The following is a 25,069-nucleotide window of genomic DNA, read 5'->3' as shown; positions in this document are numbered from 1 at the left end:
TGGAAATGTAAACATTTGCTTATAACATAATGATCCATGATTGTAAATTGTCCCACTCGTGAGCTAGCTGCACGTTCATCAATACAGTGATGAGATCACCAAAAAAAAACCCACCTTGATGTGACTGCTCTAATGGTACACTTATGTATGTAATTCACTTTTATAAAAATCGATCGATGAAATTTAAATCTTTATTGCTATGCGTGATGCATAAGTACCGATGAGAAATACAGCTTTTTATCATGTCCTTATTATGACAGAGAAAACTGACATTAAAATTAAGTCTGCACGGTGCAACTGGTAAAGTGCAAGTGAAGTCACAGCTGCACAGAACTCCATGCTACATTCCATTACATGACAGAGACTATATGTAAAGGATCATACCAGTACATTCTTAAGGTATCCCACCCATAAAAGCCCTAATTGTTTTTCCAAGAATTCATTGTTAAATGTGTGTAATACAAAACTTGGTATCAAATGAAAGATAATTAACATACACAGTGATTCACCAAAAGAATTTTGAAAATTGACAAGATATGAGAAATATCTGTTATAGATATTTAACATTAATCCCTTTGAGAAAAATACATTTCAGACATATACAGTCAATTCTCTCTCTCTCTCTCTCATCTTTATCTAAAAATTAGGCATTTTGCTTTCTGCACAGGGAAGTGTGTTTGTTTTGGAATCTAGAAAATATCAAAGGGTAGACGTACAAATCAATGAATCAAACCGGTTCAACTGTCCGACAAGATAAATAACTGTGTGATACAACAACAACAAAAACCACATACACAAATACTGTAGTTCCAACGGTGGTCAAGCACCTGTTTGACACCAGAAATAATGACGTCTTAGGTTCGAATCTTGGTCTGGTCGATTGCATTTCCTTCTTTACCGTTACAGAAAGTGTACGCACAATGTACAGACAGATATAAATATTTTGCATGAATTTGCTCATGGTTTTCAATTATTCAAATACATTATACATGCATGAATTAATTTGTAAAAGTATCAATTAGAAATTTAAAATTATTAATGTGAAAATCATAAACTATTTACTTAGTGTTTGAATTTGAAGATCAAATCGAGTTTTTTTAACGCAATATTATTACAGGAATGAAATCTTTCAAAAAATATCAACACTGGTACATTCAAAATCGAAACGTCAAAAACGGGACAAATTGTGCATGTCAAAATTTTGTCCCTCCCCAAGAATTGGGAACTGATCCAGCACAAACTAAGTTGAAAACGAGGTTGGTCTCAATTTCCACCACAGACAGACGTGTAAATTACTAGAATTTCAATTCAAACCATTGTGACTCTTTACAAACAAACTGGCATTTTTGATTTTATCGAGATTCAACGTGTAGTTCCGCTATCCTTTTTAATCCCATTATGCTCCATTGCATTCGTCATTTTATGTCTCATTATTAGGCCAGAGATAGGACACGTACAGCAACTTCTCCCGGACACGGACACTTGTTTCTGTAAACAAGTTACGACGTCGCGTCTATACTCCTGGATACGAAACTGACAGTTGGACGACTTCAGGGGCCCATTTTTCAAAAGGACGTATACTTGAGCGTAAATTAGTCCTACTAAGGTATGCCAATATTCATATGGGCCTAGATTGCGTTTCTGAAAGCGGGGTATGTCCGAAAGCTTAACCCTCTCAGCTGACTACTAAGCATGCGCAGATCATCGTCTATTTGCTTAAAAGACTATGATTACATGCACAGGGGTTAAGCCCGAACTATATTTATGGTATCGCAGAGTTCGGGCCCAAAACGGGCTTAGCCCCTGTGATTAAATGAAGAGGATCAGTACTCTCTCGCAGAAAAAAAAATACATGGAGGTACATCGTTGGGGTGGATCGAGGTACATCAGTGGGGTGGCTGTAGAAGTCTTAATTTTTATTTATTTTTTTGGCCGCTTGCCCCCAGCTACCCCCCCCCCCCCTTTCATATTTTATGAGAGTAGTGAGGTGAGAGTGGAAATGTCAGATTACATCGATGAAAAGAACCCAGCCTCCTCCAACATTCCCAACCGATTTAGCAATTGGCTATGGGTTTTTTGTTTTGTTTTACGTCCCGTCGAAATTTTTTCACTCATACTGAGACATGCATCACTCACATTGTAGGTGAAGTACCATAAATTTAGTCACGTTAGTGTTCTTAGACGTACCAACGCTAGCTGCGACTCGGGACCTCTGTTTTTAAGGTCATATCCAAAAGACCTGTGATTCTCACTTCTAAATATCGAGCGTTTGGCGAAGGAGCAATCACTAGTTATGTTTAGGTCTTAGGTTTAACGCTGCCATGGCACGAGCAGGGCTCTAACTCATTGTTCTCGTGGGAAGTGAGTTGTTCTCCACAAGTCGTACAACTTAGTTTCGTATCCTGGGAGCAGTTCTTATATAGCGAAGACAGCGCCCTCTAGTGTAACATTCTGAGAGTATTGCATGGCAATACATACATGTAATTCCCTACCTGTTGCAAAAATCACTGTACCACAACAATAAACAAAGTTCATTATGTAGATTATAGTAAAAGGGAAAATTGGGGAACCAGGATAGGAATGGTTGGAAATCAACTACTATTCGAATAGAGACTAGACCAAGAAAAAAGACAAATTTATAATTAGGTTTAGGTCTTCAACCAAGTCAATAAACTGTGACATGTAGGATATCATGAATAATTTAGCTATATTGTTGTATTACTGTGCTAGAAGTCTTAATGAGTGTATTACCTGATCAGGATATGGGGCTCACGGCGGGTGTGACCGGTCAACAGGGGATGCTTACTCCTCCTAGGCACCTGATCCCACCTCTGGTGTGTCCAGGGGTCCGTGTTTGCCCAACTATCTATTTTGTATTGCTTGTAGGAGTTATGAGATTGATCACTGTTCGTTATCTTCACCTTGCATCTACGAAGATGAGGAGCTTGGATGTAGACTAACAATTCATGCTATTTTTCTAAGTCCAAGGGCCATAACTTAATGAAAATCAACGGACCGAGACAAAATTCAAACTTGATTTGTAACTTGTTTTGGCAAAGTAATGTACCGAATATCAGATGAATATCTGCAAGCACAACCAAAAAAGTCCGGAAAACTGATAATCCATGCTATTTTTCTAAGCCCAAGGCCCATAACTTAATGAAAAATCAACGGACCGAGACGAAATTAAAACTTGATCTGTAACTTGTTATGGCAAAGTAATGTACCAAATATCAAATGAATATCTGCAAGCACAACAACAAAAAAAGTCCGGAAAATTGATAATTCATGCTATTTTTCCAAGTCCAGGGGCCATAACTTAATGAAAAATCAACGGACCGAGATGAAATTCGAACTTGATCTGTAATTTGCTATGGCAAAGCAACATACCAAATATAAAACAAATATGTGCAAGAACAAAGAAAAAAGTGCGAAAAACTGGACTGACGGACGGACGGAGCGCAAACCTAAAGTCCCCTTCGACTTCGTCGGTAGGGGACTAATAATGAGGCACAAAATGATGAATGCAATGAAGCATAATGGGATTAGTAAAGGAAGCGAAAATACAGATTGGATCTGGATAAAAAAAAAAGTCAGGTTGTAAATTCTTAAGATGTCATAAATTATAATCAAGATATAAGAATGACTTGAAGCAAGACGAAAGCAAATAGAAAATTGAAATATGATAATGTGACATGGAAGAAAGGAGGTCATGTAGTAAAATATAAAATTAAGAATGGAAAATGAAATGTTATAAGGTAACATGGAATTAAAAATGTCATATAGTAAAACCAAAGTTAGAATTAAAAATACAGGAAGGATGCCTATCGGTAATTAAGGCGGTAATTCCCTTCTATAAGTTGGGGGAATCCTCTTGTTAAATTCAGAACAACAAACCACCATCTTCCCATAGAGGTAGCCAGGTAGGTGGTATGGAATTCCAGCAATTGATAGAAATTGCACAGTCTGTAATACTGGTAAAGCCGACGAATACCACTTTATCTTAGAATGTCAATCCCTATCCACTTTACGGCTTCTAGATATTGGCATCTACCAAATACACTGAAATTCAGAGAATCAATGACAACTTCAAACTTTAAACATTAAAAAACTATGTTTTATTTCTAAAATTCAGGAGATATCTACTGTCCTACCTAACATGTATATTTATTAAATGTCCCAATTTCTTTGTATGCATGCATTATGCCCCCACCTCTATTTTGTGCTAATGAACATATCCTTGGAAATATTGTTTATATAATTACGAAATCAAGTCATGTACCTCATGTCGCATTGTGAATGATTTGAGCGAATAAAAGAAACCTATATATATATAGGTAAAAAATAAAATAAAATATAACAACACGTTGTACAATATTTTATTTTTTACCTATTGATTACCAGACACTGAGGCAATTTTTCTTCTTGATAAAAGCACATACTTTCAGTTGTGATAAACAAGTTAAACTACAAAGTACAAAATAGGAATACATGTATTAGATTGTTTGTAATGCATCGATTAAACTACAGTACCTGGCCATAAGTGAGACATCATTTCATTTTTTCACTATATATTTCATTGAGAAAACACTTTCTTATTTGAGATTATTGTGAGGTCAATTTAGTAACAATATTCATGATTTTTCCCCCCACATATTATGCACAGTTCTTCAAATTTTCTTTCCCTATATTTGATGTGTGATTTTACCGCAACATCTACAGATAAAATTATTTCAAAATTATGTGAAGAAACTACAATATATATATATATATATATATATATATATATATATATATATATATATATATATATATAATATCCCTAAAAATGAGTTACAAGCAATGCTGCAATAGTTTTAACTTTTGGTTTGTTTTTTAAAGACATTTTTCAATGAAATATAGTGAAAAAAATGAAATGATGACTCACTTATGCCCAATTATTTGTACTGTACCTCAAACTACTTCCATAATATAAACCCATATAATACATGAACATATACATACAAAAAAGTGTGGCTTGCCGCTTGATGCACATACATGTATCAGGAGTGGATCCAGGAATTGAAGTTAAGAAGCGCAACTTCATGAGACAGGGAGTCAGGGCCCTTATTCACAAAATATCTTACGACTAAGATCAAAATTTACGAACACTGTTAATTTTCTTATTTTTCATTTCTTGTAGATTTTCTTGATTAATATGTAAAGTACATCCATGGTTTATAAAACTTGAATACATGCTTATGACCTTGTGATCGGTATTTGATTATCATACAGAATTGGTTCTGTTAGCTTAGTCTTAAGATGTTTTTACTATTTTCTGTAATTTTTAATGAGTTGAAATTAATAAAATGACACAAATTCTACGGGTTTTTACCAATAAAATTGATAAGTCAAAAGATCTCTAAGAGTGGGAAAAGTCGATTGATTATCTATTATTTTTTTCCTAGACAAGAGGCCATGTTTTACCTTAAATTTGAAATTTTTTGGGTGCCACCCCTCTCCAAATTTTTTTTTAATCTACCCGGTGCGTCCGAGTCCCCCCCCCCCCTTTTTCCGCCACTGCATAGGTCTAGAAAGTTTCAAAACAAATTATCCCCGTACGGTGCAGTTATCAAGTATATGCTAAAATTGTTAAGACATACATAAAATGATCTTGGTCGTCTTTTCAATGATCTTGAAAATCATCAATTTAATTTAGCATAAAAATTCATAAAATATTCGAAACAAGACAGAGGAAATTCTGACAATGTCGACGATTTTTGATAGTATCTAAAAAAATCCATTTTAACGCTAAAAATATTCTTGTGATAATTAGGTTGTTTTATGGAAAATGTTTAATATTTCGCTATACAGTTATCCTTACAACATAAATATGTCATTTCGATTTTTCCAGAGCTGAGGCTGAACGAAATAAGTCTTCATGAGTGCTCTACATTAACAAAAGTTGTGCACTTGGTCATGACATTGTGCATATAGTATTTTCTAAAATCCCCAATGGTGTCATTTTATATACAATATAAGTTTAGCTATTGAAATGCAAGCTTACCACACACATTCACAGGTGCTTGTGGACAGGACTTCCGGTACCCCCCTTCTTTTATTTTTAAATGTTCAATTCCTTGGGTATTTCGGACGTATTTTTGATAAAATATGTAACTTCAGAGTTTATCTATTTCAATGGAATACACAAATCTCGCATAGAAACCGTTTTTAAAAATGTCATATCACCGATCATAATATTATGATCGGTGATATGACATTTTTAAAAACGGTTTCTATGCGAGATTTGTGTATTCCATTGAAATAGATAAACTCTGAAGTTACATATTTTATCAAAAATACGTCCGAAATACCCAAGGAATTGAACATTTAAAAATAAAAGAAGGGGGGTACCGGAAGTCCTGTCCACAAGCACCTGTGGTTATCAGCACTGTATATGAATAGCCTAATGATTAATGACGTCAATTTCCTCTTTGTGTGACGTGTACACTGCATGTAGGCGAAATAAAGTTGGCGGCTGTGTAACATTTTCGAGGCCTACATATCTTAAAGAAGTAATTATCAATCAACAGCATAATGCCCATTCAATCAAATCTAGTCCTTTTTGAATTTTTAAATTATCAACTAGGCCTATGCACTTAAAAAATGAAGAATGATTTTATTCGTAAAACCAGGACCTCCAGGCGGCCGTATTTTGCGTGTACATTTCATTTTCTTTCTGGTTAAGCTTCGCGCCTGTAAATTGTAATGTCACGGGATATGATTTATTCATTATTAGTCCCCTACCAACGAAGCTTGCGTTATGTCTGTCAGTCTGTCTGTCCATGAGGGGCTGCAAATCAGTTTTCCACATTTTTTCTCTCTGTTCTTTCAGATATTCATTTCATATTTGGTACATATATTGCTTTGCCATAAAATGTTACAGATCAAGTTCGAATTTTATTTCGGTCCATTGATTTTTCATCAATTTACTAAGAAAAATGGCATGAATTATCAGTTTTCCGGACTTTTTTTTTTTTTTTTTTTTTTTTTTGTACATACAGTTGTATGGTGTACATAATTAAAGCGATATTCGACATGATGTTAATGATTTGAAATTCAACTTCCCCATGGGGATACGGGTAGAATATGTCCCCAGTACCCTAGCTTGTCGTGAGAGACGACTAAATGGGACGTTCCTTCGGATGAGACCGCAAAAACCGAGGTCCCGTGTCACAGGAAGTGTGGCACGATAAAGATCCCTCCTTGCTCAAAGGCCATAAGCACCGAGCATAGGCCTAAATTTTGTGTATATTTGTGTATACGCAGCTACGCACCTGGCTTCATAGCATTTGTTCACTGACGTTCATGAATGTACAAATTCAAATAAACAGCTTCATCCTCATTATCTGCCTTTGGAGTCAATCTGAACTCGGGAAAATCAAATTACAACATTATAAACTCTTGACAGTTGGATTTAATGTATAAAGAAAAAGAAAAAAGAAAATGGTGAAAACAAGTGTCTTCACAAACTGGCTCCTGGATTGTCAGAACTGACTACACAATACACACCGGCGAGATCGCTGAGATCGGAATCAGCCTATCTGGTTACAGGCCGTAACCAAGACAAAGACTTATGGAGTGTGGAGGTTGACAAGCCATGTGAACTTAGGAATGTTCGATCCACATCTTTTCGTCAGGCTTTCAATGTGAGATCTGCGATTTTTTTTTTAATTATTTGTCTATTTTTAAATTTTTGAATAGACAGTGACTAATATATGCATTAGTATCTCAAACGTGGTCATATTTAAAGCTTACAGTAGGTACAAACTGACTATTCAGAATGACTTATGAGGATTATCGGTTGGGAAATAACATATTTTGGATACAGTTTTGGTTCTTTATAAAATAATTTCATTCTAGGGGGTGGGAGTATGTACATAAGATCTATACAAGATATCCACACTTCGGGCGCCTGTGGTCAAAATCAGTGTGCCAAAAACGGCCTAACAATGGGCATGAAACACGTCAAACAGCATTTGACCCAATGATAGGTTGTATTAGCAAACTAGATCGTTAGAAGGGCCATAGAATTTGCGAAATCCTGACTGTTGAAACCCCTGCACCATCAATTTTTATTTGTCATACAAACTGAAGGAAAACAATGCATAGCGTGAATTTTATTCATATTTTTAAACATAGAGGACATTGGTAAGGGAACATTCAGATTTGGGACGGGATGAATGAACAGGAGTTTGGGGTCCCTGAACGCTTTTGTTATTAATGATGACATCTTTGAAACATTAAAAACCGAGATCCCGTGGCACAATACACAACCCACAGAACCTTGGCACAATTAGAAAACACAGTAGATCTAAAACTGACAGCTCGATAATGAATGAAAATTAGCCCCGTTTCAAGTTATAGCATATCTTTGACAACATTGATTTACGGCACATTTTGACTTATGTAGTAAAATCGTTTATAAAAGCCTTAATTCCATCTACAGACTGTATTTCAAATACATTCGCACTTTGAATTTTTTGTTTATTTATTGGGTTTTGTTGTTGTTGTTTGGGGTTTGTTTTTTTTGTTTTTGTTTTTTGTTTTTTGTTTTTGTTTTTTTTTAGAAATAAAGAATCCATGTAAATTAAATTATTAATGTACGAGGAATTTAATAACGTAGGGATTTTTAAAGTAAAAACAGACAATGTAAAAAGTATTGAACACTATCTTCATAATCAATTACACGATGAATAACTTAATCAATAAGTAACTTAATGAAAAGATCTGCAATTACGTTACTAAGTACTAGTATATCATATAAAATCTGCGTTGTCATTACTTATAAACTTGACAAGTTGACCAATCCATACAATAAACTGGGGATATATGGATTTTTCTAGCGCATCTTAAAAACATTGCGATAATGCGTTCTCTACCCATTCTAACTTAAACATTTCTTTTGCGTTGTATTTAATAAATTATAAACGATAATTAACTTTTCCAAGAATTACCCTGGTAAAAATTTAAAAGTTTATAAAACACCTGCGTGTTTCTCAAATTTCTCAAGGCCAGTGATGGAACCGGTGATTCGGTTTGTCATATGATTGAAGAAGGTACATACAGTGCGCAGTGGGTGACGGTTGCACCCGCTTTAGAGCTTATTCACAAAAGTTCCTATAATGGGGAAAATCTGTTCGAGGTGCATTATTCAAGTTCTTACCGGATGCTAAAAATACAACTGACATACATATATGATGAGACGTTGGGGTGTTGATATCATTTGTGAATGTAAAAATTGTGCACTTTACGGTGGTTACAAGTTTTCTTTAAACCGGTTAGCATTTGTTCGATCTGGTGGTAAATCGTTGTCATCCCTATCAATTTATGAAATAAATCAAAAAGTCCACGGTGTTTGGGCAAGGAGTCTCAGTACCCAAAAGCTGTTAGGAATCCCCCACCCCCTCTGATTTTGACCACGGATATCTCCGTTTATCTCATCAAGACATAGGACTAATGGCGGATGTTACCGGTCGACGGGGTGTTTACTCCTCCTAGGCACTTGATCCCATCTCTGGTATAACCAGGGATCCTTTTTTGCCCAACTCTTCATTTTGTATTCCTTATAGGACTTATGGGATTGATCACTGTTCGTTATCTCCACCTTTTACACGTGTATTCTTTCCGATCGATTTGATTTGATTCGGTAACTTTCGATTCCATTTGTTTCAACCACCGACAAGAACTTTTAAAGTGCCTCACTACACCCTGGAATAATTTCTCAAATCAGTACGAATTGGTTTAATCATAAAAGATTTGATGATACATAATAAGTATAAATGTCAAAAAGGCAGAAAATATGCAAATTTGGATAAAAACATGATTTTCAAAAAAATTATTTCAACAGATATGAACAAAAGACTCTGTTGGATTTGAACTCGAAATCTGCGGTTCACCAGCCCAATACTTTAACCAGGGAGCTACGATGATATACAACAAATCGATCGATACAAATAATTTCATAAAACATTTAAATCGCCATTTTGTGACGTAGTGTCATAACGAGTATTTAAGCCTTATCAGTTTAGTGAGCTACCTTAAGGTTCATTCGGAGTAAAAGTATACAACCTGGCCTGGAGGTTATAAAACTTTTTTGAGCACGTTTACATATACTCAAACTCATATTCTGTGCTCTAAATCGTACTCATACTCGAACATGAAGGTTATAAAACTTTTATAAAATCATTCTCATTCTCAAATGGAGTATATGCGCAAGGTGTGCTTGAAGCTGGCTCAGAGTTGTACTCAAAACAAACATGGCTGAGTATGAGTATGAGTACGGTAAAAAAAAAATTATAACCCCCTAGGCCTGAACACAAAATGTCTAAAGAAATGAGGTCGGGAAGTTATAATTCAATCTTTTTAAGTGTAAAAACTAAGTGTTTATATGCATCCTGTGATAAATAACCTGGCTGATTTCCTTAGAAGAGACATATAGCGCAACTTGCCCATAAAGCGGCCGACTCAACAATTTAATCACGATATATAACCTTAAAGCAGTACTGACAATTGTACGAGTTAGCGTATGATCATTGATCTCTACTTCTATGAGGATCGGCGAGCTGTTCTATATTTGTTATAAGTGCATCCCTACCACAGAACAACCATCTGCTTGTGATATTGTTCTGGTATCTTTAAAATTCGTCAGATTATCTGCCTTTCGTTTGTAATCCAAACCGTGCACAAATAAGCAGATTAGTGAAAACAAGCTATTTATGTAGTATTACTGTGGCCTCTGAATTGGGGGGGGGGGGGGGGGGGGGGGGGGGGTTAATGCGTACCTTGCAAATAATAGAACTTATTATGATGTGAACTGAAATCAATATTTTTATTGTAATATGATAAACAAAAATAAAGCGGGAAAATAAAATGTGGGTCTCGAACTCAATAACGATACTGTATGTATGTTAAACGGGCGCCTTACCCGGTGCATGTACTAATAACTCCTAGCCAGTAAAAGGTGTCATGTCAGACAGGTTCATAAATATTGGGGAAAAATATGGGAAAGAAATTCGTATTTGATATGTTAGTCATTTCAACATGACGACCACTTTAAATCGATTTTTTAAAAAAATGGAAATTGAGTTTACATGTGCATAAACTATAATTGTATAACAGAATATCTGTATAATACGAAAGCCTATTAGTATCATATAAAAAATAAATTTATATTCCCCTATCTCGTAATTACGAGAAAAGAGCTCGTTATTACGAGATCATTATCTCGTAATTACGAGAAAAGATCTCGTAGTTACGAGAAAACATTCAAAGCATGCCAAGTAGACCAATAGAATTTTTAGAAAGTTAACTTACCGAGCGAAAGTTTATTCATGCATTTAAAGTACAAAGGAAAGAAAACGATGATTTATTAATGTAGGTTTCTGCACTGTCAATTAATTAAATCAATTAAATTTTACAAGTTTTACGATAATATAAGCTAATAATAAAGTTAAACTATTATAATGCTTAGTGTAACTGTGTATGAATTTGAAAGTTCGAGATTCTTGTAATTTCACCGTTAAGTGCACACAATGATGGTAAATAATATGGGTGGGTGTTTAAGATAACTATAGGTATCTCTGTAGAGAATATTTAGCTGTGGTTAGATGCTGAATTGTTTAATACGAATGAATATTTGAAATTCTTGTACGATTCCAATATCATTTTCAATGGAGGCCGTGATCGCCTTTTTGTTAATCTCATGAAATGATTACATGTTTGACTTGTTTCATTTTATATATTGATAAATTTCAATTTAAAATAGCTATAATATGAAAATATCATTATTTTAACAAACCACTATCTAGCGCTTTAAGTGTATGCATCTTTTGTTTTTACTTTCTTAGCAACATGCATGTACAGGACTAGTGCCATAGATCTCTCTCTCTCTCTCTCTCTCTCTCTCTCTCTCTCTCTCTCTCGTACTAAATATCTTAAGTAACCAGTACGAAATGATTTGATCATTAAAGATATATGTTGGCATTGATCAATAAAATAAAATTTTTGCATACATTTGAGTATATAGTCTAGATTTGTAAAAATAAAATAGATGAATAAAAATAAAAACTCAGTTCAAGAAGTATCATTCCTACATGTAGATCAGTACCTGTAGCTACATGTACATGTTCATCTAATAATGGTGAGAGTTTGTGTCGGTACATATTGTAGAAGGAGTCATGTAACAACTCTATCTACATATATATATACAGGTTCCACACCTCCAGTTTACAATCCTTTGAATTAGAGATAAAATCTCCGTAATAAAACAAGAATAAACACCTGTTGATCTGACAAATTTTGAAAACACAAAAATAGACGTATAACTTTGATTATTGTATAACCCGATGAAAGAAATAAAACCCACAAGAAATGTGCGTAAACATATGATGCATTTCATGTTTCTAAAAGTGTGATTATGACCGGAACTAAACTTACGCGGACCGGAACGTAAATAATAACCCGGAACGAAAATTATCAGTATTTAGCATTCCTAAATCATGCGACACCGGACGACAATATGTACCACCACACACACTTTCAATAAGATCATTTCGATTTGCCGACTAATCAACAAAGAGGGAAATAGTATCAAACGTTTCCAAGATTATCCACAAGTTGCACAACTCAGCTTTATATCAATATTTTCTCGTAATTACGAGATCTTTTCTCGTAATTACGAGAAAAGATCTCGTAATTTCGAGATAATTATCTCGTAATTATGAGAAAAGATCTCATAATTACGAGATAATGGAATGTGAATTTATTTATTTTTTGCATGATACTAATAGGCTTTCGTAGTATAAAACAAAATATTATATATACATGTAGTTAAAGAAAGGCGAAAATGCTTACCAAGTGCGCTAATATTCTTTCTTCTCCATGTGTCTAAGCTTTTCGATAATTTAGAATTTTCTGACGTTTTGTCTCGCTCATGTTGTTCACACCACCATTTGCCTCAAAAGGTGAAACACGTAAACTTTCTGCCACCCTAGCATATCTTATGTCCTTTACAGGAAGCTGTGTGGGCACATTGAATATGTACATGTATAACATAATTCATGTGCTTGCACTGTTGTAGCTTCAACACTTGAAAATTCATGACCTTGAAAATCGATATCACTGTTGTTCTACAGTTCATTATCTCATTTATGGATAAAGTCGTCTAATTTGTTTCCAATAGGCGATAATGTTAACGTTTCCTCGGATCGCTTGTCCGTTAATTTTCATTGAGCTATCTGATACTTCTCAAATAAAAGAGCCAACATTCCATATCTCGGGATAAACCTTGAGGTGAAACGTCAAAGGACTAAACGGTATCGTATCATACTAGTAAGCTCTTAAGACATGATTTTTTAAAAGAACTATATATCTGTTAAACTTTTTTGTGTGATATGAAATGCTTTTATAAGTTTTATTATTCTGCATCACATCATGTTTCTAATAGGCGACAATGCTAACATTTCCTCGGATCACGTGGACCTTAATGGTCCCGTGAGTAACAACTCTTTGATGGACAGCTCACTCAGTCAAGGTCTTAATTCTTTTTCAAAACATGAAAATAAAACTTTATTGTTCTTATAGTTTTCCAGACTTTGCTTGTTTTAATGTTTAAGAATACTGTACATGTAACGCTCCACCTCTCTATCCCTGCCCTGAAGCACTAACGCTAACAATACACAAAGATGAATATCTGGGAGGGGTTATACAGGTTTTATAATCTGCCCTACTCATGTTGAATTTGCTAAAAATTGTAGAAATAATTCGTCATACGGATATAGCGAATTACGGATATACTAAACAAATTAAATTGACGGGTTCCCACAAATTCGTCGTAACCGAGTTTTACTGTAAATTATTACTAGTATTACAGGTAACTGAACTGCTGTCGGAGTAAATACAGTATAGATTTACTTTTTACATGAAAAGTAAAAAAAAAAAAAACAACCGCTAAGCGTAAATAATTACTGTAATAAACCTTTGCCGTTAAGGGTAGAACAGATTACATTAAAGCGATATTAGCCGTGATTTTGATGTCGGAAATGTTTGTTGTAAACAATTATTATTTCAATGACAGAAACAGATAGTTTATGAACTTCTGTTATAAATATTTGTTTACATTTTGAATGAAGCAAAATCACAGTATTTGTCTCCCCTTACAAAAATTGATTTCTATATAAGACTATATATTCAACAGAACCGAAAATTTTATTTTGATAAAATCAAAAACTTAGTTTTAAATTTATGGATGGCTAGGCTAAAATTACATACAAATATTTTGACAACAAAATACCATTTTCAGATTTAGAGTTAATATTGCTTTAACCATTGATAAACCTCTGACATTAAGGGTTGATAGAACTTTTCACATTCAGGGTTGATAAACCTTTAAAGCGAAGGGTTGGTTGAACTTCTTACATTAAGGGTTTATGACATGATAGGTTGCGAAAGGATGTCCACCAATGTGCAGCCTTGTTTGAGTAAAACCTGTATGTTTATCTTGATGTTTCATGATGATTTTTTGGGGTGCCCGAATTCTGATACCATAAATATCATTTATGGTATCACAGGGTTCGGGCCCAAAATGGGCTTAACCCCTGTGGTTTAATGAGGTATCCCTCCCCAAAACAAACCTAATGGAATACTGTGTCATTCAATACTAGTATTTAATTCAACACAGACATGTATAATTATGTAAAATTATGTCTATATCATGCTAAAACATGGACTGCATTATTGCAGGAGCGAGAAATTGACTATTGAAGATAACACACACCGCATCTTAAACACACAAGCTGTATGAATTTGGATTATGATTTATTCATCCAAACTTCTTATCACTGCACATAAGAAAATTTAATCAGACATGCAAATGATCCATTCAATCTAACACTGACCTACAGCAAACTTTTTAACCAATCATGAGCCGCAGCATCAGTATGTACGCACCCCTCTTCCTAAAGAAAGTTATATGACATCGAAAAATACAAGTACAACTCTAGGATTTATCAACGTCACTGGCTTTGGGTGAAGTACAACAAAGTTTGACCTATGGAGCTTACGGTCGTAGCAGCGAGAATTCTTTTTCGTCTAACGTGACATGGGATTCCGTTTTTAAGATCATCTTCGAAAGACCCGCCACTTTCATTTCTAATGCAGGGCGTTCGGCGTGAAAATAGAATGTTTAACATGACGTGACGTGGCTCTGGGATCGCGAATCAAACCCTGAACTTCCGGTTACGACGCGAGCGCCCTCTAGGCTACCATGACCGCAATTGCAACAACTCGGCCATTTCCGTAAGTTATTTGTCGGTTACGGAAATGGCCGAGTTGTTACGATTGCTGTGACTGATAAGCTGAAATGTATAACAGTGCTTATCACAGGCATTCAATGTCGGATCGCGCACAGTGATCTAACAATTTCGGGCGCAGGTGCGTCAAGTGTCCATGTTGTTATTTTGACGGGGCTTATTGTAGAGAAGTATATCGATCAATATTTATCTTAATATAATCCCTTGTTACACCTTAGTAATATGCTCATACCATTAAAGTATAGATATTGATATTATCAGACTGATAGAGACGTTATTACAGGTACGTAAGACTAAATCAATCGAAATTTTTAACGTCAAAGTATCCCCAATAGAGCCATGCAATACACTGTCATTTTCACATCCATATCAAAAGATCAGTTTATGGGTAATGTTTGTCATATTTAAAATTGACAGGAATATGAAGTCGTTATGGCGATATGTCAGGATACAACACTATGGTTAGGATACAACACTATGGTTAGGATACAGCACTATGGTTAGGATACAACACTGGATATGATGCAACACTATGGTTAGGATACAGCACTATGGTCAGGATACAACATTATGAGTAGGATACAACACTATGGTTAGGATACAACGCTATGGTCAGGATACAACACTGGATATGATGCAACACTATGGTTAGGATACAACACTATGGTTAGGATACAACACTATGAATAGGATACAACACTATGGTTAGGATACAACACTATGGTTAGGATACAGCACTATGGTCAGGATACAGCATTATGGTCAGGATACAACACTATGAATAGGATACAACACTATGGTTAGGATACAGCACTATGGTTAGGATACAGCACTATGGTTAGGATACAACACTATGGTCAGGATACAACACTATGAATAGGATACAACACTATGGTTAGGATACAACGCTATGGTCAGGATACAACACTGGATATGATGCAACACTATGGTTAGGATACAACACTATGGTTAGGATACAACACTATGAATAGGATACAACACTATGGTTATGATACAACACTATGGTTAGGATACAACACTATGGTTAGGATACAGCACTATGGTTAGGATACAACACTATGGTCAGGATACAACACTATGGTCAGGATACAACACTGGATATGATGCAACACTATGGTTAGGATACAACACTTTGGTTAGGATACAACACTATGAATAGGATACAACACTATGGTCAGGATACAACACTATGAATAGGATACAACACTATGGTTAGGATACAACACTATGGTTAGGATACAACACTGGATATGATGCAACACTATGGTTAGGATACAACACTATGGTTAGGATAGAACACTATGAATAGGATACAACACTATGGTTAGGATACAACACTATGAATAGGATACAACACTATGGTTAGGATACAGCACTATGAATAGGATACAACACTATGGTTAGGATACAGCACTATGAATAGGATACAACACTATGGTTAGGATACAACACTATGGTTAGGATACAGCACTATGAATAGGATACAACACTATGGTTAGGATACAGCACTATGGTTAGGATATAGTATAACTTTTATTTAGAGGCAATAGTATAACTTTTGTGAAACTACTGTATTTATTACAAACAAAAAAAGCATAGAATGATAACGTGTTATCCCTATATGTCTGTACGTCTCACTGCACACATCAAGTCCCGAGTTCTTTGTCAGTATTGATTTGACAGTCAATACCCCGCATTACACGGGTGTACACAGACACGTAAACATTCTAATACAACATGGCCCTCAGACTCTTTAATGAACAATCATGCCGGATATTTCTTACATCTTCCATTTTCCTAGTAAGTCAAAAATTACCCTTAATACCCAAGATTTTGGACACCTGAAACGAAATAGGATACTGTTGTGTTTGTGTCTTTTGTGAGGTTGTCTGTTAAACAACAATCGGTCGTTGATAAAATGCACCTTTAGAGACGATTTTGAAGGATTTCAACTTTTGGGTAATGTTTTTCCATTGAATTTTCAAGAAAAAAAAAATGTGATCAATGAAAAAATAAAGATGGTCTCTAAGGAAAATTATGTGGTTAATACGGCCGTTTAGCAATTTTAAAACATTTACAAATAGTTTTGATAAATTCTATAACATTTTTTGGGGGGTGGGGTGGGTGAGGGAAGCCTATGTTCTTAAAGTCTTCAGTGTACTCCATCTTATGTTTTTAGTTCGCCTGAATTGACTGCATATATTCCTGCTTTTTTATTGACTGCATATTTTCCTGCTTTTTTATTGACTGCATATTTTCCTGCTTTTTTATTCAATTATATATATATATATATATATATATATATATATATATATATATATATATATATATATATATACACTGTATGTATGTATATATATATATATATATATATATATATATATATATATATATATGAAAGGTGAAGATAACGAACAGCGATCAATCCCACAATCAATACAAGATATATATTATATATATTAGAGCAAAATAAGTCCTTCATATACAATATATATTTAATATTTGTATAATTACACCTTGATTAAAGATATACATATATAATTATGTCGCTTCTTACCGATATCTTCATATCTGTGTATGCAATGATATTGATCTTTTATACCTGTGTATGTAATATCTATTTTTTTAAATCTGTATATGTAATGATATCTATTCTGTGTATATCTGTATATGTAATGATATCTATTATGTGTATATCTGTATATGTAATGATATCTATTCTGTGTATATCTGTATATGTAATGATATCTATTCTGTGTATATCTGTATATGTAATGATATCTATTCTGTGTATATCTGTATATGTAATGATATCTATTCTGTGTATATCTGTATATGTAATGATATCTATTCTGTGTATATCTGTATATGTAATGATATCTATTCTGTGTATATCTGTATATGTAATGATAATGATATCTATTCTGTGTATATCTGTATATGTAATGATATATATTCTGTGTATATCTGTATATGTAGTGATATCTATTCTGTGTATATCTGTATATGTAATGATATTAACTCTGTATATATCTGTATATGTAATGATATCTATTCTGTGTATATCTGTATATGTAATGATATCTATTCTGTGTATATCTGTATATGTAATGATATCTATTCTGTGTATATCTGTATATGTAATGATATCTATTCTGTGTATATCTGTATATGTAATGATATTAACTCTGTGTATATCTGTATATGTAATGATATCTATTCTGTGTATATCTGTATATGTAATGATATCTATTCTGTGTATATCTGTATATGTAATGATATCTATTCTGTGTATATCTGTATATGTAATGATATCTCTTTTGTGTATATCAGTATATGTAATGATATCTATTCTGTGTATATCTGTATATGTAATGATATCTATTCTGTGTATATCTGTATATGTAATGATATCTATTCTGTGTATATCTGTATATGTAATGATATCTATTCTGTGTATATCTGTATATGTAATGATATCTATTCTGTGTATATCTGTATATGTAATGATATCTATTCTGTGTATATCTGTATATGTAATGATATCTATTCTGTGTATATCTGTATATGTAATGATATCTATTCTGTGTATATCTGTATATGTAATGATATCTATTCTGTGTATATCTGTATATGTAATGATATCTATTCTGTGTATATCTGTATATGTAATGATATCTATTTTGTGTATATCTGTATATGTAATGATATATATTCTGTGTATATCTGTATATGTAATGATATCTATTCTGTGTATATCTGTATATGTAATGATATTAACTCTGTGTATATCTGTATATGTAATGATATCTATTCTGTGTATATCTGTATATGTAATGATATCTATTCTGTGTATATCTGTATATGTAATGATATCTATTATATGTATATCTGTATATGTAATGATATCTATTATGTGTATATCTGTATATGTAATGATATCTATTCTGTGTATATCTGTATATGTAATGATATCTATTCTGTATATATCTGTATATGTAATGATATCTATTCTGTGTATATCTGTATATGTAATGATATCTATTCTGTGTATATCTGTATATGTAATGATATCTATTCTGTGTATATCTGTATATGTAATGATATCTATTCTGTGTATATCTGTATATGTAATGATATCTATTCTGTGTATATCTGTATATGTAATGATATCTATTATGTGTATATCTGTAGATGTAATGATATCTATTCTGTGTATATCTGTATATGTAATGATATATATTCTGTGTATATCTGTATATGTAATGATATTAACTCTGTGTATATCTGTATATGTAATGATATCTATTCTGTGTATATCTGTATATGTAATGATATCTATTCTGTGTATATCTGTATATGTAATGATATCTATTATATGTATATCTGTATATGTAATGATATCTATTCTGTGTATATCTGTATATGTAATGATATCTATTCTGTGTATATCTGTATATGTAATGATATCTATTCTGTATATATCTGTATATGTAATGATATCTATTCTGTGTATATCTGTATATGTAATGATATCTATTCTGTGTATATCTGTATATGTAATGATATCTATTCTGTGTATATCTGTATATGTAATGATATCTATTATATGTATATCTGTATATGTAATGATATTAACTCTGTGTATATCTGTATATGTAATGATATCTATTATATGTATATATGTATATGTAATGATATCTATTATATGTATATCTGTATATGTAATGATATTAACTCTGTGTATATCTGTATATGTAATGATATCTATTCTGTGTATATCTGTATATGTAATGATATCTATTCTGTGTATATCTGTATATGTAATGATATCTATTCTGTGTATATCTGTATATGTAATGATATCTATTCTGTGTATATCTGTATATGTAATGATATCTATTCTGTGTATATCTGTATATGTAATGATATCTATTCTGTGTATATCTGTATATGTAATGATATCTATTCTGTGTATATCTGTATATGTAATGATATCTATTCTGTGTATATCTGTATATGTAATGATATCTATTATGTGTATATCTGTAGATGTAATGATATCTATTCTGTGTATATCTGTATATGTAATGATATATATTCTGTGTATATCTGTATATGTAATGATATCTATTCTGTGTATATCTGTATATGTAATGATATCTATTCTGTGTATATCTGTATATGTAATGATATCTACTCTGTGTATATCTGTATATGTAATGATATCTATTATGTGTATATCTGTATATGTAATGGTCATCTTTCGTTTGATGGATCCGTTGTGCATGATGTTTCGTTTGTTAAAAACCTGGGTGTATTTTTTGACATTGAAGCATGCGAAAACAGGCAACTGCTATATCAAAGGCATGCTTTTTTCAGATCCGAAACATTGGACGCATAAGACCATTCATTACTGAAGACGCCTGCAAGACTTTAGTCAGTTCGCTAGTGACTTCGCGTTTAGACTATGGAAACGCCCTTTTCTATGGTGTTAATTCTGACATAGTGTCAAAGTTACAGCGTGTGCAGAATTAGCAGCACGGCTGATTACCAGAACTAAGAAAAATGAGCACATAACACCAGTTTTAGTGAAACTCCACTGGCTTCCAGTACATTTCAGGGTTCAGTATAAACTGTTAATGTACACATTTAAAGCTCTCCACGGTCTTGCACCTGTCTACCTTGAAGAACTGGTCAGTCCATGCAATCCATCAAGGTCTTTACGATCCGAAAACGCCATGCTTATTCAAACACCAAGAGTTAAATTTAGTTAAGACCAAAACGTATGGCGACAGAAGGTTTGACAAAGCAACCGCCACACTCAGGAATAACCTTCCAAGTTACATCCGCAACGAAAATTCTTTAGAACTTTTCAAGAAAAATTTAAAATCTAATTCTTCAGACTTGCTTATCACGATTTTATGTAAGCCATTTCCAGTGACAGTGTTAATATTCTTTTTTATGAAACCTTTTTGTATGTATTATCTGTATTTTAATCATGATTTTGTGTAAGCCAGTGCTAGAATTCATATTCTTTTCATGAAACGAATTTTTTTTTTACACTGTTTTAGATATGTTCCATTTTTAATTGTAGGTTATTGTTGTTTTAAAGTAAAGCGCTTAGAGTAATTTTTTTTTATTATATAATGCGCTATATAAATACTGTAAATAATAATATTAATATATATTCTTTGTACATCTGTATATGTAATGATATCTATTATGTGTATATCTGTATATGTAATGATATCTATTCTGTGTATATCTGTATATGTAATGATATATATTCTGTGTATATCTGTATATGTAATGATATCTATTCTGTGTATATCTGTATATGTAATGATATCTATTCTGTGTATATCTGTATATGTAATGATATCTATTCTATGTATATCTGTATATGTAATGATATCTATTCTGTGTATATCTATATGTGTAATGATATCTATTCTGTGTATATCTGTATATGTAATGATATCTATTCTGTGTATATCTGTATATGTAATGATATCTATTCTGTGTATATCTGTATATGTAATGATATCTATTATATGTATATCTGTATATGTAATGATATCTGTTCTGTGTATATCTGTATATGTAATGATATCTATTCTGTGTATATCTGTATATGAATGATGGGTTCATTTTAAGAATTCATTCCCAACGTTGTATTCTTGTTTTAAAAACATTTACATTTCCAAGTTTTTCGCCTTTCTTATTTTTTTCCAACAAATTGTAATAATAGCCATTGCCTTGTGAATGCATTACAGTTGTGAACAATGCGCCTATGAATCTTTTAGATATACATGTAGTACGTCTATTTTATGCTGATAATTCCGACAAAAATGATAGTAAGAATAAATTTCATTTTTGAAGGAAAAAAACCTGCAACGCTTGACGTCGGCATACATATACATATATGTACTTTTCATATTTAAAGCATTTTAAAAGTATGCGGGCGTGCAGCGTCGCATTTCATACCCTCAATGAAATTTATTTTTATTTCTTAAGTATATAAATCTGTACAATTGTGTTTCGTTTTACTGAATTAATTGAAAAATTTAACCAAAATGTTGAATCTAATCCTGGTAAATGTATACTCTATAATCTATTTATTACCTTGATCATTTTTAAAACTACATGTTGGTATAATATATAGATAAAGCGATCTAGGGCTTTGTGACACTGCCAGTTGCATTAAAAGGAAAGAAATCTGGCCGCTCATCGGTTAAATATCGTAATTCAAAATTTAATGAGTGTCATGTTCAGAAGATGCAGACTTTTGAAGAAATCACAGGAAAACCAGCCATGATCATAAGGCTTTGTTTCAAGCTAACGAATAGGAAATATCACATAAAAATGCCTGCAATTTAAAAGAAATATAAAAGAAATTGACTGACCTCTCTGTACAGGAGTCGACCGATTTCCGTTCGTGGCTTCTATGTCAATAGATAAGGCGATCATATATTTTACGAAGTTTAATCCACAATAAATAAGCAAGAGTCATAAAGCGACAAGAACCGCGTGTCCTTCGTAGATACGATAGATTCTGCAATGGCGCATCTTTACGCCACCATAGATCTGCCAATTAATACACTTCTTACTACCGCTTGTTGAATTTTTCAAAATCTATAATCGATATCGCCGTAATGTGGTTCTGACGGACACGTGTCCATAACCCTTGTCACCGACCCCGGACAGAAAACCACTCGACTGTATGTCGGTCCTCCATTGCTGTACATACCGGGGTTTTCTGCTGTTGTTGGTTTAGAGACTGATGTAGTTAAGATATAATTATGTTCGCTAAAGTCGATTTCCTTTGAAGATCGTTCACGTCGTCGAACTGAAAAATCAAATCTATATCTACAGAAATATTGTGCTAGTTAGAGGACAGATAATTTATATAGTATCCAGGTTACGTGAGCAATATTTTCTTTTAAATTGGTTCATTACATTCCTTTTTCTTCTAAGTGCACAAAAATTTATCATGCAAAGCTTTTTCATAGTAATCTACATGTATAAGTGGCCCAGCACGTGAAAAATAACCAATATTTTAATTATCAATACATCGCTGTTTACGATGACTTATATTTTCATGTTGCGCCACATTTCTCTATCATGATTTATATATACTATATCTTGATTTCTCATTAGTGCGTCTTCGTACCGTAAAAAATGATGTACTATTAAGGTTTGTCAGATGATTTTATAGAACTTTGTCGGTAAAATATATCAAAAGTCGCAGGCAGTTATTGGTGCATTTATAGGTCCAAAATTATCTCTGTGGTCACATGAGACAACAGGTCAAGTTAATATTAATGCAATTATCAACGTCCATTCCAATGGGGGACTAGTATGGAAATTAAAAAAAAAAAAAAAAGAACAGAAAAGCAGACACTTCTCCGGAACGATGTTGTCCCATATTTTGGAGTGAAATCTCTTGTAACATCACCTGCAGTTTGTAGATTGGTTTCTAGGGGTCTGATGACGATTTCAACTAATTGCGTCTTCTCAGTGGCTAGATTGTATGTAAACTGAAATATTGGATGGAATTAGACAAAGAAAAGGTCTATCTACAGGAATATGATCAATACTACCTTAAATTAAAAAAAAATCAATGCCTGGAATAGACTCAATAATTACACTTCATAGTGTTGTTCATATCCGCTAGAGAAACAGGAACCCAATGCATTATACGTTTTGGTTATCCCTAGATATCCATTAACATGATTGTAACCAGTGCTGAAGAAATTAAAAAGAAAAAAACACCACAATTAATAACAACACTTTATACACACAATAATCATTCAGCGGAACTGACTAAATAACAACACTTTATACACAAAATAATCATTCAGAGGAATTAACTAAATAACAACACTTTATACACAAAATAATCATTCAGAGGAATTGACTAGATAACAACACTTTATACACAAAATAATCATTCAGAGGAATGGACTAAATAACAACACTTTATGCACACAATAATCATTCAGAGGAATTAACTAAATAACAACCCTTTATACACAAAATAATCATTCAGAGGAATGGACTAAATAACAACACTTTATACACAATAATCAATCAGAGTAATGGACTAAATAACAACACTTTATACACAAAATAATCATTCAGAGGAACTAACTAAATAACAACACTTTATACACAATAATCATTCAGAGGAATGGACTAAATAACACTTTATACACAAAATAATCATTCAGAGGAATGGACTAAATAACACTTTATATACAATAATCATTCAGAGGAATTAACTAAATAACAACACTTTATACACAAAATAATCATCTAGAGGAATGGACTAAATAACACTTTTTATTATATAGCTAATGAATAGTCTAATATAAAATCTGCGTAAAATCTAGTGAATGTTAGCGTTCAATATCCTGAGAATTTATTGAACGCTAACTTTGCATTGCGTAAATTGTATGCGACCAAAACATTCCGAGTATGAGCGTTCAATATTGACGTTACCGTAACGACGTAAACAAGGCAAAATGGCAGACGACGGTCCTCCGAATCTGACAAAACGTTTTATTGTACATAAATTATGATGTCCCCATTTACAAAATCAGTTTGCTTCATGCATTAATGACGGGTTAAATATTGAACAGATAGGAAATGCATGTTGTTATTGGACACTGCCAATATTGATGAATCCTCAT

The 25,069-nt window shown here is 33.0% G+C and overlaps 1 protein-coding gene across 1 annotated transcript in view; it reads right to left on the bottom strand.

Moving 5' to 3' along the window:
- Positions 1 to 23,120, bottom strand: part of LOC125645846 (aquaporin-1-like) — a 62,655-nt gene extending 39,535 nt beyond the window's left edge. The window contains exon 1 of the mRNA XM_048871711.2: positions 22,781 to 23,120. The gene's annotated coding sequence lies outside the window, so the exon portion shown is untranslated. The remainder of the gene's footprint in view (positions 1 to 22,780) is intronic.
- Between the last annotated feature and the right edge of the window lie 1,949 nt (positions 23,121 to 25,069).

The sequence above is a fragment of the Ostrea edulis genome, chromosome 6 (assembly GCF_947568905.1).
Source record: "Ostrea edulis chromosome 6, xbOstEdul1.1, whole genome shotgun sequence".
NCBI lineage: Eukaryota > Metazoa > Mollusca > Bivalvia > Ostreida > Ostreidae > Ostrea > Ostrea edulis.
This window is presented reverse-complemented; position numbering and strand designations above follow the sequence as displayed.